Below are 14,820 nucleotides of genomic sequence, written 5' to 3' on the forward strand. Positions count from 1 at the left end.
CTCTTTCCTGCCTATGCAGGGGGTCAGACTCGATGATCTATTGAGGTCCCTTCCGACCCTAACATCTATGAATCTATGAATCTAGTAACTACACTGGCTCTTTTGGCTTCAAAGTTTGTCCCTGTGCAGGTGTAAGAGAAAATTCTGAACCTAGTGACTGTGATAAATTGCTAATACTTGGTTAAGGTGGGTACTCTTAATAAACTCATGTTATTAAGTAGGCTACTCTTACAATAAACTCTTACAGATTAGTAAGAGATTCCTAAGTCTGTCCATTGTCCCATTTTCCTTCTCCTTTCAATAAACTCTTTTACAGTTTAACATTGCTTGTGAGTGGGGAAGTTTGTTCATATTGGAGAACTCAGGCAGAATTATTTTTCCAGGTTTGTGGATTGGGGCTTGAGCCAAGAGAATAAATTTGTGTAAAACCCCTAAATCAAACTCATCCCTTGTTAGTGCTGCCCTGTGCTTGGCAGCAAAGTCACACATCCACTGGAAATTAATGGAAAGATTACCATTGTCTTCAGCGGGTGCATCTACATGTGCATTAATGTGCCATTGCACATTTAGTACCTCTAATATGAGGTACTACATAAATGCTCAGTAGCCAGTGCTAATGCACAATAACAAAGCACACAGTCTTTTTGTAATGCTTAATGCACAGTAGACTAATTCTACTGAGCATAAGTACATCATGGCAAAAACCATGCTAATGTTTACTATGCAATAAGTGTCTTGGGTAGATGCTTCTGGTAAGTATTAAACTAAGGTCCTAAGTATATGATTTAAACAAGACTTCATGTTAACATTATTTTAATTCTGCCACTGATAAAATGACAACAATTTCATCACTTTTAAATAGATGTTCCTGCAGTGGAATTCAGGATGTGGGATGATTGGGGGAGGGGGTATGATTCAAATTTATTTTTATTTTTCAAATACATGTAGCAAAAAATACATATCTCATCCTAGTTGTCTGAATCTAAACATACAGTCTACTACTACTTGTTTTCCAGAAAGTAATTTGCTTTACCTGAAATGTTCCAACTCAGTCCTTCCTCTACCCTAAGGAAGCACTTCAAATCCCACTCCAATTTGAGGCACATTGAATTTGAAGCAATTTCATTTTGTATACATGTGCAGACCCTGCCCCCACCCCACAACACACACATCTGGAGTGCATCAAAATTTCTGAGAGAGCAAAATGGTGGTGTTTTGTAGGGGCCTGGGGAATAGGGATCTCAGTCCTTCCCCCTCCCCTCCCTGCAGTTGTACTAGTAGTACATTACCACCGAGGGAATGTAAGTTTTATGTTGCAAGGTTTGTCTGTTACACTTTCTGACTGTGGATCCAGGAAAAGACTTCTGCTACCTCCTTGCCCAGTAGTCCGTGATTGGTCAGTTCTTGTTTTTGCTGTTCTTTTCGTTCTGTTGAAGGTGTTTGTTTAGAATCCTTTTCCAGCTTATGTTCAACAGCATGCAAGTTCAAGCCATTATGACCAGGACCTGGAGAGATACCTCCTCTCAGGTTGTGCTACCTGCTGTGCACCACCAGTGCCTACATAACTGACAAGGACAGTACCATGCAGGACATCATGGAGGATGACCTTTTGTGGTACCACCTGAAAACTATTTTTCAGCACTTCTGGACCAAGGAGAGGAGCAGCATCTGGTGGGAGTGCATAGTTCTGGGCAACTAGGATAATAAGCAGTGGTGGCAGAAATTTGGTATGAGCCATGCCACCTTCCTAGAGATCTTTGTTAAGTGTGAGAGGGGGCACACTTGAGGCCAGATCACCAGTCGGTTCGCCCACCTGCCACGACTTGAATGTTAATATGATTTATTAAGCAGGAGGCTGCCCTTAGACTACCCTGATGCCCAGGGCTCTATCCATGGCTCTGTACCTCCCCTACAGCATGGCCAATGCCTTGCAGATGGCATCCAGATCAATACTGTTGCCCAGTCTGAGGCTGGAGCAAACTCAGTCCTTTGTTAGCCTCATTCACACACTCATTCACATTGCCCCCCTCTCACATCACTGGGCTTATCACTGGGCCACTGTCTACTGCCCTTGCTCCCCTCAAGTGACCCCTTTGGGCCTTTGGGCTTAGCTACTCTCTCCCCAGCACTACCAAACTGCAACTTTGGCTCCCTCGAGGTCACCTACTCTGCATGGTGTAACCTTGTGCTGATGCTGAGCTGCTTCTGCCCCAAGATCCTCACGGGGCAACTGATTTCCCACACACATTTGGGGTTGGCCCATGTACCACCCTTCAAGCCACTCAAGCAGCTGAAGCACTCCTTAAGCACCAGGTACACCCTTGGTGCAGCCCTTCAGGCCACCCTCAGCAGCCCTACTCTGAACCCCCGCATCCTCAGTCCTTCAGGTGCCCTTTATTGCACCCTACTTTGAGCTGGCCCTCACACTACATCCAACAAGCTACCCACTCTGGGGCCTCTGGGATCTCATATCCCTGCTGGGATCAGGTGTCTCACTACTAATGTGCCTGGCCCACCTTGCTCCCACTACTCACACAATTACCCACAAGATAGTGGGGACCCAGGTTAAGGTGTCCCTACCCACCTTTCACCAGGGAGGTTAGCAGTCCTGGCATTTAATTGAGACTGCCCCACCACAGGCAGTCCCACCAGGTCTCCCTACCCTGGCAGGGTGCAGTTTTAGGACATTCCCAGAACCAGGAGCCTCCAAACTATCCCCATAGCTTCTGTCCTTACCTCCAAGATGTTCCTGAACCATAGCTCAACCAGCTGATGTTTCTCTCTCAGCAGCTGGCAGCAAACTGCAGCCTTACCCTATAAGAATGGGGTCCTAAAATGGCCGCTTTAATCAGGCACCTCTTGGTTGCTTGCCTCTAGCCCCTAAGGTGCACTGCCACACTAAGCTAGGCCTCTTACAGTTAAAAATAAAGCACTGAGGATCTTTTCATATTTTGTATATATTTTTTAAAAAAAATTGTGTTATGCTTAGGTAGCTCTGTTTTAAATGTCATCAAAGAACACTTTGTTTACTTTAAGCTTTTGACTCATGAAAAACATAACATGACAAAAGCAAAACAAAATAAACAAAAACCCACTTTGTGTAACAATTTATAAAGGAGGTATAGGTTTTGGGGTGTGTGAGCACATATTAACATGAACACAAATATCTTCTTAATCAAAAGAAAGAATGCACAGTGTCAGTCATGTGATTTTTCAGGAAGATTTAGTTTGAAATTCATATTAGCTAAATAATGAATCTGTATTTACTTTTTCTGCGTTTCCTTTCCCTTTTCTTACCAAGATGTAAGTATGTGTATAGCTTTCTTCATATTTTCTTAAAAAAGAAAAGAAAAAGGAAGGTCTTTTTTTTCTGGTTGTATAGTAGTGAAGTTCATTGTTTTTCTAACAAACAAAGGGTTTTTTAGTTCAGATATATGTTTTGAAAATTTGGGATTTATAATGTATCATAAAGCTGAAAGTAAAAATATAGTAGACCATAGTATACTGTATATGGTACTACTGTACTAAATATAGGAACTAACCTAATCACTAAAGCAATACTGATGGCTAGAGAATGATATTTAGAAATTTGCTTTTAGAAATTGGCTTGTATTAGAAAAATGGAAACAGAATAACCACAAGGGTCAATTGGTTTCCAAAGTCTGTTTGTGGAAATTCACATTCTCCATTTTAGCATCCAAGGGTTGAAAGTTAGCAGACAAACAGGCACATACATCCTGGGAAACTGGAAACATACAGCAGCAAAACAACCACTATGTTCCCTTAAAACCCATAACAAGACAGGAACATGCAGAATTAGCATCGGGTTACAATAACTAGCTGTAAGCTGGCAAAAAGTCCCCAGTTTTTATGGAATGACCAAATAAGGAGACCAGGAATGACCAAATTAGCAGACGAGAAAATTACCAAATTAAGATGTGTACACATGATGTGTTTAAAGAAACAAAGGGTTAGGCTAACAGGGAAGAATGTGGATAACATGACAACCACAGGAAATCCAATCAATGGTACATGGAATTGAAGAGTCATCAGAAGAAAAAGAATACAAAAAGAGGGATATTTGGGGCAACAACTGCAGCATCAGCCCCCAACCTCTATAGCTGCTGATGTCCTTCGAGAAAGAACCACAAGGTGGTGTTTTCATACTGGCTAGATGTACCTTCTCCTTGTGAAACCCTAGGACTAGTAACAAAGACTGTGCATCATTTTGCTTGCTTTGCTTGCATTAGTCTTATTTGCTATCAGTGGGTGCATCTACACATGGAAATGCTCTGGGGTGGGTTTACTCTAGAGTAATTTACTCTAGAGTAAACCTATCCCAAGTTTCTAAGTTACTCTAAACTACTCTAGAGTAAACCCACCCCAAGCAGGCATCTAAACATGTGGAAAAATGGGAGCACATTTACTACTCATGGTAGCAGTCTACTCCCACCCCCACTGGCCCTGCATCAGCCCCCTGCAGCATCCAGGGGCAGATCTGGACTCCCACTGCATGCAATCTTAGGGTTTGGCAGGGAGCACAGGGCCAGGAGACAGCCATCTCCTGGAAGAGGCTAGGACATTGCTCCCTGCCCCCAGGAGTTGCCTGTTGCTGGGTTGGCCTCCATCACCAGAGCCCAGGTAGGGGCAATGTTCCCCTGCCCTGGCAGCTGAAAGATTCTTATCTCCCAACCCTGGCTCTGCGATCTCGGAGCTAGGGCTGGGAGCTCCCTGCTGCCGGGGCAGAGTGACATTGTCCTCACTCAGGCTCTTGTGGTGGAGCCCATCCCACCAGCAGGCAGCTCCTGGAGGCAGGAAGCAATCTCATGTCCCCTGCTGCCCAGCTGATTTGGAGCACATTTCCTCCCAGTCGGCCATCTACACCTTCTGAACTGTGAAATAATTAGTCCTGAGTAAAATTTGCTACTTGTATTTACAGGTAGCAAATATATTTGAGATTAGAGCAAATTTCTGTACAGTAAGTATATGCACATATAGATGGTGATGCTTACTGCATAGTAATTTGTTCTAATGTCAAGTAAAGCATCTGGTGTAGAGCCGCCCACTATGTATCAACAACATTATCTTATTATCAAATAGAGGGGTAGCAATTAGGCATTTAGAGTGGTTGTGCCTGCCTGGAACAAGGTATCAGGACTGGTTCATTAAAATCCAGTGCCAACAACACAATTGTTGTAAACTGTAGCATTTTGGAGCATTACTACAAAATCTATGTTTCTGATAAACACAATGTTAAATTAAATCTGAATTTTAGCCTTTATTCAAGCCATGCTGATAGAAGTTATTAAGCTGATGTATCACCTGAAACTGATACAAAAAACAATTCTAGAGTATATAGTAAGAACATGTAATAGAACTTTTAATCTAAAAAATGTATTATTACTCCTGTTTTGTTTTTAAGAGAAAATTCACACAGTATTTCCCTCAATCACATGTAATCAAATATAACATTTTAGTACTGGCATATAAAAGGAAACATCTGAAAAACAGCTTATAACCCAGATCCAGCAAAGCACTTAAGCATGTGTGTAATTGGGACTGTGCATGCAATTATAGATAGACATGTGCATAAGTGCTTAACTGTCTCATGGGCTTAAAGCTACAATCCTCCTCAAGAGCAAATGAGAACTTCAACTAATAATCAACATACACTCATAGACCATAACACCTGAGATGTATTATTAAAATAGTGAATTATTTTAATACTGGGAGATCAAGTCTATCAAAAAGGGAGGTGGGTCATTTTCACCTTTCATGTGTGGAAAGAATTCAAGAGTCAGGTAGATTATAATGTGATTTTGGTAGGATCACTCTTGCAGCACCATTGCTAGCATGCCCAGCCAACCTGGTCACGCCACTTTGGGGATCTACTCACCCACCATGACTCGATGTTATTTTAGATTTTACCTGGAGATGTTGTTTAGTGCTTTTCTTTGACTCCAGATAACTTGGCTGGTACTTCTTCGGTGGGGCTTCTCTTCCTCTACACCCCACCCCTGAGAAGAGGCGAAGGGAGCTTGGCTTATTGGGCATCTATACATGTGCTTTGGGGTGGAGGGGGTGGCAATTTAATTAGAGCAGCTCTGAGAGACACTCTAATTAAAGCACTCTCAGTGTCATTTGTATTCAGTGTCCTACATTTCAAAATGGCAGCAATGGTGCTTTAACTAAAGCTTGCTCAATGAGCTTTAATTAAAGCACCCTCCACTGCCATTTTGAAACATGGGGATGCTGAATACATGTGATGTGGAAGCTGATGGAGCATGTGAAACTAGCACGTTCCAGTAGACTTGCAGCAGACTTGAGTCTGCTCCAATGCATATGTAACCCTGGCAGTGGTACTACCTGCAGCCATATCCAACTTTTTGGGATCCTGGGGTTCCAATAGGTCTCAGTGTACTCCCACTCTGTCTACAGGCTCTCAGAAGCAATTGTCTTGGTAGCAACCCCTGCAGAAGCAGTCCTTCTCAGCCCAGCTTCAGCTACCCTCTCCCCATCTAGTCTACCCTGTTTTTTTTTCCCTGAGCTTCCCGCCCTGGGGTTACAGCTGTCCAATCATGTGCATGCATTCTGTGTGTACAGCCTGCTGCAGATCTTTGTCCCAAGAGTGCAAACACCCCGATTGAGCTTGCAAGTTCTGAGGAAACCCTTCAGCACCTTTACACATGTATAGGTATCCACTTAGTCTGGAGAAGAGACAACTGAGAGAGTATTTAATAGCAAGCTTCAACTACCTGAAGGGTGCTTCCAAAGAAGATGGAGCTAGACTGTTCTCAGTGGTGGTAGATGACAGAGCAAGGAGCAATGGTCTCAAGTTGCAGCAAGGGAGGTTTAAGTTGGATATTAGGAAGAACTTTCTCACTAAGAGGGTAGTAAAGCACCAGAGAGACTGTGGAATCCTTGGAGATTTTTAAGACCTGGCTAGATAAAGCCTTGGCTGGGATGATCTAGTTGGGGCTGGTCCTGCTTTAAGCAGGGGGTTAATCCACATGACTTCCTGAGGTACCTTCTAACCCTAATTTTCCATGGTTGTATAATTCTCAGCATAATGCTTGAATTACCAGGCCACAAGGCAGGCCTTATCAAGCCCTTTTCCTGCCTTACTCTTAAGGCTACCTCCCTCCCACCCTTCGTTCTCCCTCAAGGTAACCAAGATATGGTGCTATATATTTATTTAGTGTGTCTGCACTTCTGTTGCAGTTGGTACACTGGAAAGGAGAAGGCTGCGGGTTCCAGTATTGATATAAATAGAAAATTAATTTCCCTGCTGTTCTCTAGACATGTTACCCAAAGGACATTAAATGCAAGCTACTAAGCCTCAAGAGGAGTCCTGCAGAGAGAATGAAGTCTTCTGCTTCTGGGGACGTTTGTATGTATTAGACTATTGAGGTAATGGGAGGATCCTTCTCCTATAGTGATTAACAGACTAGTCATGAGTTCTTGCCTGGATACAATTGTCAGATTTACGCTTACCCAAGTACGAGAATGCAGAGCTGTATACCTGCCAGGCTAGAATGCAGCTTACTGCTTATACTCAGAAGCTATGTAGATGCTTGTATGTACATGGTGCACATGAAATAGGATTGCAAGCTAAGCATAAATGCAAAAAATGTCTGTTTCTTGGAAGGGTAAATACTATTTGGGTACATAAAGTGAAATAGGATTCTGCCCAAAATGCAATCATGATATGTTTTGGCATTAAATTTTAATAATATATTAATAAAATTCAATGCAGTAATATCCATACTGAAACCAACACAAATCTATCTAAGGTACTGTCTTCTCCACCAGTATGTAACAGCACATACTAGCAAAAAAGAAAGAGGAAAAAACTTGCTAGACCGGTACGGTTTTATGGATTTGCTCAGACCCGAAAACATCCAGCTTTTCCTATCCCTATAAGTTTTTTGGTAGTATTAAGGATTACAACTTAAACTAGTCTTCTTATACATAGAAATGCCTAACTGCTTTTTGAATTTTACTGGACTTTTTTTAGTCTTTTATTTAATAGATCTCATAGACATTAGGGCTGGAAGGGACCTCGGAAGATCATCGAGTCCAGCCCCCTGCCCAAAGGGCAGGAAGTCAGCTGGGGTCATAGGATCCCAGCAAGATAAGCATCCAGTTTGCTCTTGAAGGTGTTCAATGTAGGCGCTTGAACCATCTCTGGTGGCAGGCTGTTCCAGAACTTGGGGGCTCGGACAGTAAAGAAATTCTTCCTTATGTCCAGCCTGAAACGGTGTTGCAGTAGTTTATGACCATTCGACCTAGTCGTCATCCCTTGGGGCGCTCTGGGGAACAAACGTTCCCCCAGATACTGGTGGTCACCCCTGATAAACTTGTAGGTGGCCATCAGATCACCCCCGAGCCTGTGCTTTTCCAGGCTAAAGAGCCCCAGGGCTCTCATCCTGTCATTGTAGGGTCTGCTTCCCTGACCTCTGACCATGCGTGTGGCCATTCTCTGCACTCTCTCAAGCTTCTCCACATCCTTTTTGAATTGTGGAGCCCAAAACTGGACACAGTACTCCAGCTGCAGCCTCACTAAGGCCGAGTACAGGGGGAGAATGATGTCCCGGGATTTGCTTGAGAAGCATCTATGGATGCAAGCCAGCCTTTTGGTCGCTTTACTAGCCGCAGCATCGCATTGCGGGCTCATGTTCATCTTGTGGTCAATGATGACCCCCAAGTCTCTTTCTTCCATAGTGCTAGCCAACATAGCACTGCCGAGCCTATAAGGATGCTGCGGGTTTTTCTTCCCAAGGTGGAGAACTTTGCATTTCTCGGCATTGAATACCATCAGATTCTCGTCCGCCCACTTGCTGAGCCTGTCCAGGTCAGCCTGGATCACCCGCCTGTCTTCTGGTGTGGATGCTTTGCCCCAAAGTTTGGTGTCATCTGCGAACTTGGCCAGTCCGCTTCTGACTCCAGTGTCCACATCATTAATGAAGATGTTGAACAGTATGGGTCCAAGGACAGAGCCTTGGGGGACCCCACTGGTCACAGGAAACCACGATGAGTGACTTCCATCAATTACTACCCTCTGGGTCTGACCATGGAGCCAATTTTCCAGCCAGTGGATCGTGTCTTATATATTTATATAATGATTGAAAATTCAGGAAAATTTCAGGGACGTTTTCTATAGAGGAGAAATATAAATTGAAACATACATATCCAGGATGACTCATATTCTTTCAATTGTTTTTACAGGATGACCATCATGGTCATGGATTCAACATATGTACTGTCTAAAGCTACATACCTCAAGCCAAAGATTAGCACCAGCAGGTAGGAGACTAATCTATCCTTACTTCTTTTAATTGAGTAGCCATGTTAAATTGAATTAGACTTAAGTTCCTTGAAATGTTTTAATTTTTAAGTTGCTTCACTGAAAAATTAAAACAAATATTGTTTTATTTGAAAAACTTTACTGCCACAATTTGTTTGAAAAAAAAAGTGTCATTTTTATAATTTCTGTATTTGGGGAAAAAACATAACTTGTTATTTAAAAAAAAACAGATTCTTATAGTAAAGAACATATTGCAAAATTCTGATTGCAAAAATGTAACTGACAATTTCAGTAATTGTTTCACAATATTTTCAATAAAAAAATGTAAAAAATGTGGAAAATAATTATATTTGGAAAACATATATACATAAGTGTGAAAGCACAGGTCTTCTGGCCCTAGAATAGCCTATTAGTAAGGTTGGGACAATCTACCTGGAAAGGCACCAGGATCTGGAATTCCACGACAAACTTTCCAGGAAGAGTGTTCCAGAACTGAGGACCTGAAGTTTATTCTCATTATGGAACAGATTTTGCTTGCATAAAAGGAGAGCTAAACAATCTGAGAAACCAGACTGTATCCAGAGCTCTCAAAACATCCACACTTCCTGCTGCAGAGTTGGGTGCCAGGGTGTACGATGTTAGGGTAAGGATTGGCAACATCCCCTTGGGCTGGATCTGGCCCACCGAGCCGCTGGATCCCATGATCATGTTGGGACTGGGTAGTAAGGAGCTGTGTTGGGGCCAGGCAGCTTCTAGCTGCTCCTACACAGTGAGGCCTGGGGGAAACAGTGGCAGTATGGGTGCCGTTTTCAGCTGTTTGGCTTAGCACAGGTGTGGAGACAGCCCCTGCCACTGATGAACCACCAAAACCATGTAGCCCTCATTGGACTTCAGCCGTGTTGTTCTGGTCTGTGACTTGTAAAAGTTGCTGATCCCTTCTCTAGGGCAATGTGCACATTCACAGTTCCTAAGAGCCCATTTCACCTGCTCTGTTAAATTAATGCTCTTCTCAGTTTCACTGTTTCTATTAGTTTTATAGTTGATGAGACTGTCCATTGCACAGCCTATCTTCAGGGTCCAATTTGCAAAAAATGAAATGTTTTATTTCTGGACAAAACCAAATTTCAAACAAATGACATTTCCTGAAAACTGTTACCCTGGGTTTTTTTGGCCAGGTCTGTTCTGCACTTATGAACAAACAAAATCTTACAATTTTTATTCCAATATTTTTTTACACATTTATTTTGGTCTGTTTAATAATTCCTTTAAATAAAGCAACTGCAATATAACCAATATTTGCATTTATCAAATTTTCCTTCTTCTAATGAGAGATATGACATGTCTTCAAAGACTAACTCATGGCATTAATTTTCATTGGTACTCAGATATTTACACCTCCAGCACATCATTTTTCTCAGCTGATAGGAAATATATTTTTAAAACATATTGCTGAGTGTCAAAGCAATGGTATACATTTCAGTTACTTTTCACAGATTATGAAATAACTAAAAGGGAGATTAGTTAACTATACTGAAAATCTGTATTTAAAGGCAAACCATGTCTCATCTGTAATGATTGCCATTTTAACATTGCCTTCCTCAGGGCAAATGAGATTATACAAATTTAGCAAAAATAATCTTGCATGATTTTTAACATAGTGGGTTTTTTTTTTCTTTTACACTGATTTGCCACTTGGAAGTCTGAAATGAGTTTTTAAACTAATAATCCTAAACTTACAATTAGCTAAAAAGTATTTGATTTTAATTTGGACATTTTACAGTGATCTAGACAACATAAGAATACTTATTAAGTGGAATATCTGATGGCAATGGATTTCTGACTCAGATACTGTGTTTCAGGTGGACCCAAACCATCAGACCAATCATAACCTTTCCATCTGATAACAGGCAGATGTATTGATACACAGTGTTAACAGACAATAATAATACAAGCAATTCTACATATCTACCAGTCTTAGAGCTGTCATCAAAGTCAAGGAATGTCTGGGCAGGATGCAAACTTCACTCTGAGGTTCTCTCTTGACTGTCAGATGTCAGCAGCCTGGAGGCTGGGGGCTGAGGCCCACCCCTTACCAGTGGGGTGGATGAGACAGGCTGGTGGTATGTCCTTTGTCCATGTGGCCTCAGATTCCCCTCTCAGGGCCCCTTCACTGCTCTAAAGTCCCTTTATATGTATTCTTTTCCCCTCCTGATGAGTTTTCAACAATGAGCACCACTGATTGGTCTTTCTGTGGTGGTCATACTGTACACATTCTGTCCTATCAGTATACTCCTTTGTTTCACAAGCCCATCACAGCCACACATTCTTATTTCAGCTTTCTGAGCTTTTTCCTAATTTGGTCTGTTCTCGCATTCTTGAGGCCTTGTGAGCTGTTGCCACCCTTTCTCATGTTATGGAACAGTGTGGCACATGCGCACAATTTTCCCAGGCTATGTGCTTATCCATTGGCCTTGTTGCTTGCTTGGGTTAGAAACTCTGTCTCAACTGAAGGCTGTGTGAAACTGTGAGACAACCAGGCCTTTAAAAAAAATCAGTTAATCAGTTAACCCTTGGCATTGCCCTGGACCATTATTCTAATACATATGCATCTATATATATGAATATGAATATATATATATATATATAATGCATGTGTGTGTGTGTGTGTATGTATATATATATGTATGTATGTATGTATGTATGTATGCATGTTGGAGTGTAAATAACATTTTCTAGCCATCAATATAGATTTCTTAATTAAAATGGATTCTTGAAACCAAAAATATGTAAAAAATTATGTTTTCTTTTCTAAAATAGGAACCTTAAAAAGTAAACCTTAAAATAGGAATGTTAAAAAGTAAAGTAAAAAGTAAATTATTATACATAATTTCTGTGCAATGAAAATCCAAATAATTATTTCACCAGTTATTTATATAGTATTACAATGCATATATTCATAAAGTTGTGTTTTTAATGAAAATAAAATGTACTTTATATTGAGTATTGTCACTGCTGTCTATTCATCATGTCCATTCAAGCCATAGTCTGTCTCAGAACACTTGCTAATTATGAGTGAAGTTGTATCTTTTATGATGTTAGAATATGTCTACTGCCCCTGACGGAGACTATCAAATGGCTATCAGGGGATAATGATGTGCAGTCTTATTTATCTTGGGAAGATTCATATGTAGAAATATAAGTGTAAGGTTTTTTATATAAATCAATGCCTGTCGGAAAGTAGCCTGTGAAACAAAGATAAAATTATATCAGTACAAAGAATTAGATTTTTATATTTATAGAGTGCATCTAAACATTGCCCTGCAGTGATGTAGTGATGCACGCTAGAGCAATGTAGCGCCCATGTGTGTCTACATATGATAGCTACATCATCGTTGTGGCACACACTCCCAGGATATAGTGCATTGCTACAGTGATGTAGTAGCAAAATTTAGCCATGCACTGTGTGCATAGTGAAGTAACTGCCCAAAAGGAAGTACTAAAGCATAGTGATATATAGATATAGACTTTCCCGTAGTTCCCAATATATGTGACTATTATTCATTTTCAACCAAAGATGATTTTTTAATGAAATCAAAATTACTTATTTAAATCTTTCTTATCGTTACATTCTAGAAAAGCCTTTTGCAAATCCAAAGGCAACTCTTTGTTTTCTACCATAACAAAGAAAAACTCAAAAGAACAAAAACCTAAATAAACACCTCCAGCCTTTGAATCATGTTGTAAATTTTGAAGTTTCAGTAACCTGGATCTACTGATTCTATAACTCATAAATAAAGCCATCCATAATTTTAATTACACTCCCAGGAACAAAGAAATATTACTATGTATCCATTATGAAAACAAAACCAAACCTCACAAGATTCAACCTTTTCTGCCATAAGATGCAATTGGATGGTTACATCACTTTACCATGTCTATATTCATGCATAGATCCTGTCCTACACAAAATTAGACAATGATTACCAGAGCTATTTTGGTGGATCTGGTTCCTGTATTTTTCTATTAAAGGTACAATACTCATCGTGTAACATGAACATTAATGCTAACCATGACTATAGATGGAATTTTGTCTACAATGTCCCCAGTCAACATATTATTAATATTATTATTATTGTTGTTGTTGTTGCTATTCCTGAAGTGGAAATGTATTCACTCTTTTGAATCTACCATAATAAATACAGTTTATAATGTGCATAGCTGAAAGCAGAAAATAGAGATCAGCACATATATACCTCAGCACATATACACTCTATTCCATATGACTCAGCTTACTTTGGAGTCTTTTTTTTCTCCACTCTACAATGGAGGAAGAAGGAAACAAAGGGATCTCCCTTTCTTCATATTTCCTTTTCTTCTCACAGGCAGAAATTCACAACCTCTTATTTCAATTCACCCAATGCGGAAAAAAAATATTAATCTTGTCTGGTCCACAGAAGGGGTGAGAGCTACAGAATTCTTGAAATACAGCTAAATATACCACAATTATAATGGTGACCAAAATATTTGCTGAGAACCAAGGCAAATTAGTCATCATGAAGTTGTTGGCTAACATGGCAATACTTGTACTGGGACCTAAGCTAATATTAAGTATAACTCATTTTCTTGATATTTGTATCTGTACACAGAAAATGTCCTCTCTTAGGTGGTTTGCATCATTAACACAGCTCTTCTCAGTACCTTGAACCTCATGGAACTCCTACTGAGATTAGATGGGGCATTTCTTTGACTTTTACTAAGTTACATGGTCATTTATAAAAAACAAAAAACCCCAAAAAACAAACAACTGATGAAAGATCCAAATCTCCTTACTACTTATCCTGAGCTCTGATCATGAGGGGAAAAAAAAAATAAAAACGTTTCCTATTTTTTTTTTTGGATAGAACAATCCTGCATCCTAGTGGGAATTTAATTTTATTTCCATCATTAAAAGACTGGCTTAGTCAACAAAATGGAAAGTAGAAAATGTAATCCGCAGACTGGAAAATAAGCAGTCAAAGTGGTCCCTCCTTGTGGAAACTTATTTGCATGCATTTTTCAATGTCTAAAACATTTTCATAAGTATTTGCCAAAAAATAAATTAATCAAATTGTTAGTGTTGTTTAGTTATTTGCCAGCCAGTTAGATAATGGTCTCTGTTTTCTATTAGTATCCCCATTGTAATTCCAAATGAAGATCTATAATTTAGAACAATACCAACAACAAAAACAAAATTAAGAAAACCACATATATTGTTCAAATATTACTTTTAAATATGTAAATACACCTAAATATAGGCAACATATCAATGGTCTACTATAGGGGTTTTCAACCTTTTTGGATAAGTGTGCCCCCGGCGGCCAGATACAGAGCTGTGTACTTCCAGCAGCCGGACACCAAGAAGGGGCAGGGGGGAAGGTGCAGCTGGATACGGAGGGGTGGCAGCCACTGCATGCAAGCTTCCCTTGCCCCCCATGTCTGGCCAGGTGGGGGGCACCTGCGTGGCGGGGGTGGGT

The 14,820-nt window shown here is 40.5% G+C and overlaps 1 long non-coding RNA gene across 1 annotated transcript in view; it reads left to right on the top strand.

The window, feature by feature from the left end:
* LOC112551561 overlaps positions 1–11,904 on the top strand; it is a 40,173-nt gene extending 28,269 nt beyond the window's left edge. Inside the window, exons 2-3 of the long non-coding RNA XR_003095863.1 lie at positions 9,229–9,306; positions 11,167–11,904. This is a non-coding gene — a long non-coding RNA (uncharacterized LOC112551561). The remainder of the gene's footprint in view (positions 1–9,228; positions 9,307–11,166) is intronic.
* Positions 11,905–14,820: the final 2,916 nt, after the last annotated feature.

This window comes from Alligator sinensis, unplaced genomic scaffold, assembly GCF_000455745.1.
Source record: "Alligator sinensis unplaced genomic scaffold, ASM45574v1 scaffold960_1, whole genome shotgun sequence".
NCBI lineage: Eukaryota > Metazoa > Chordata > Crocodylia > Alligatoridae > Alligator > Alligator sinensis.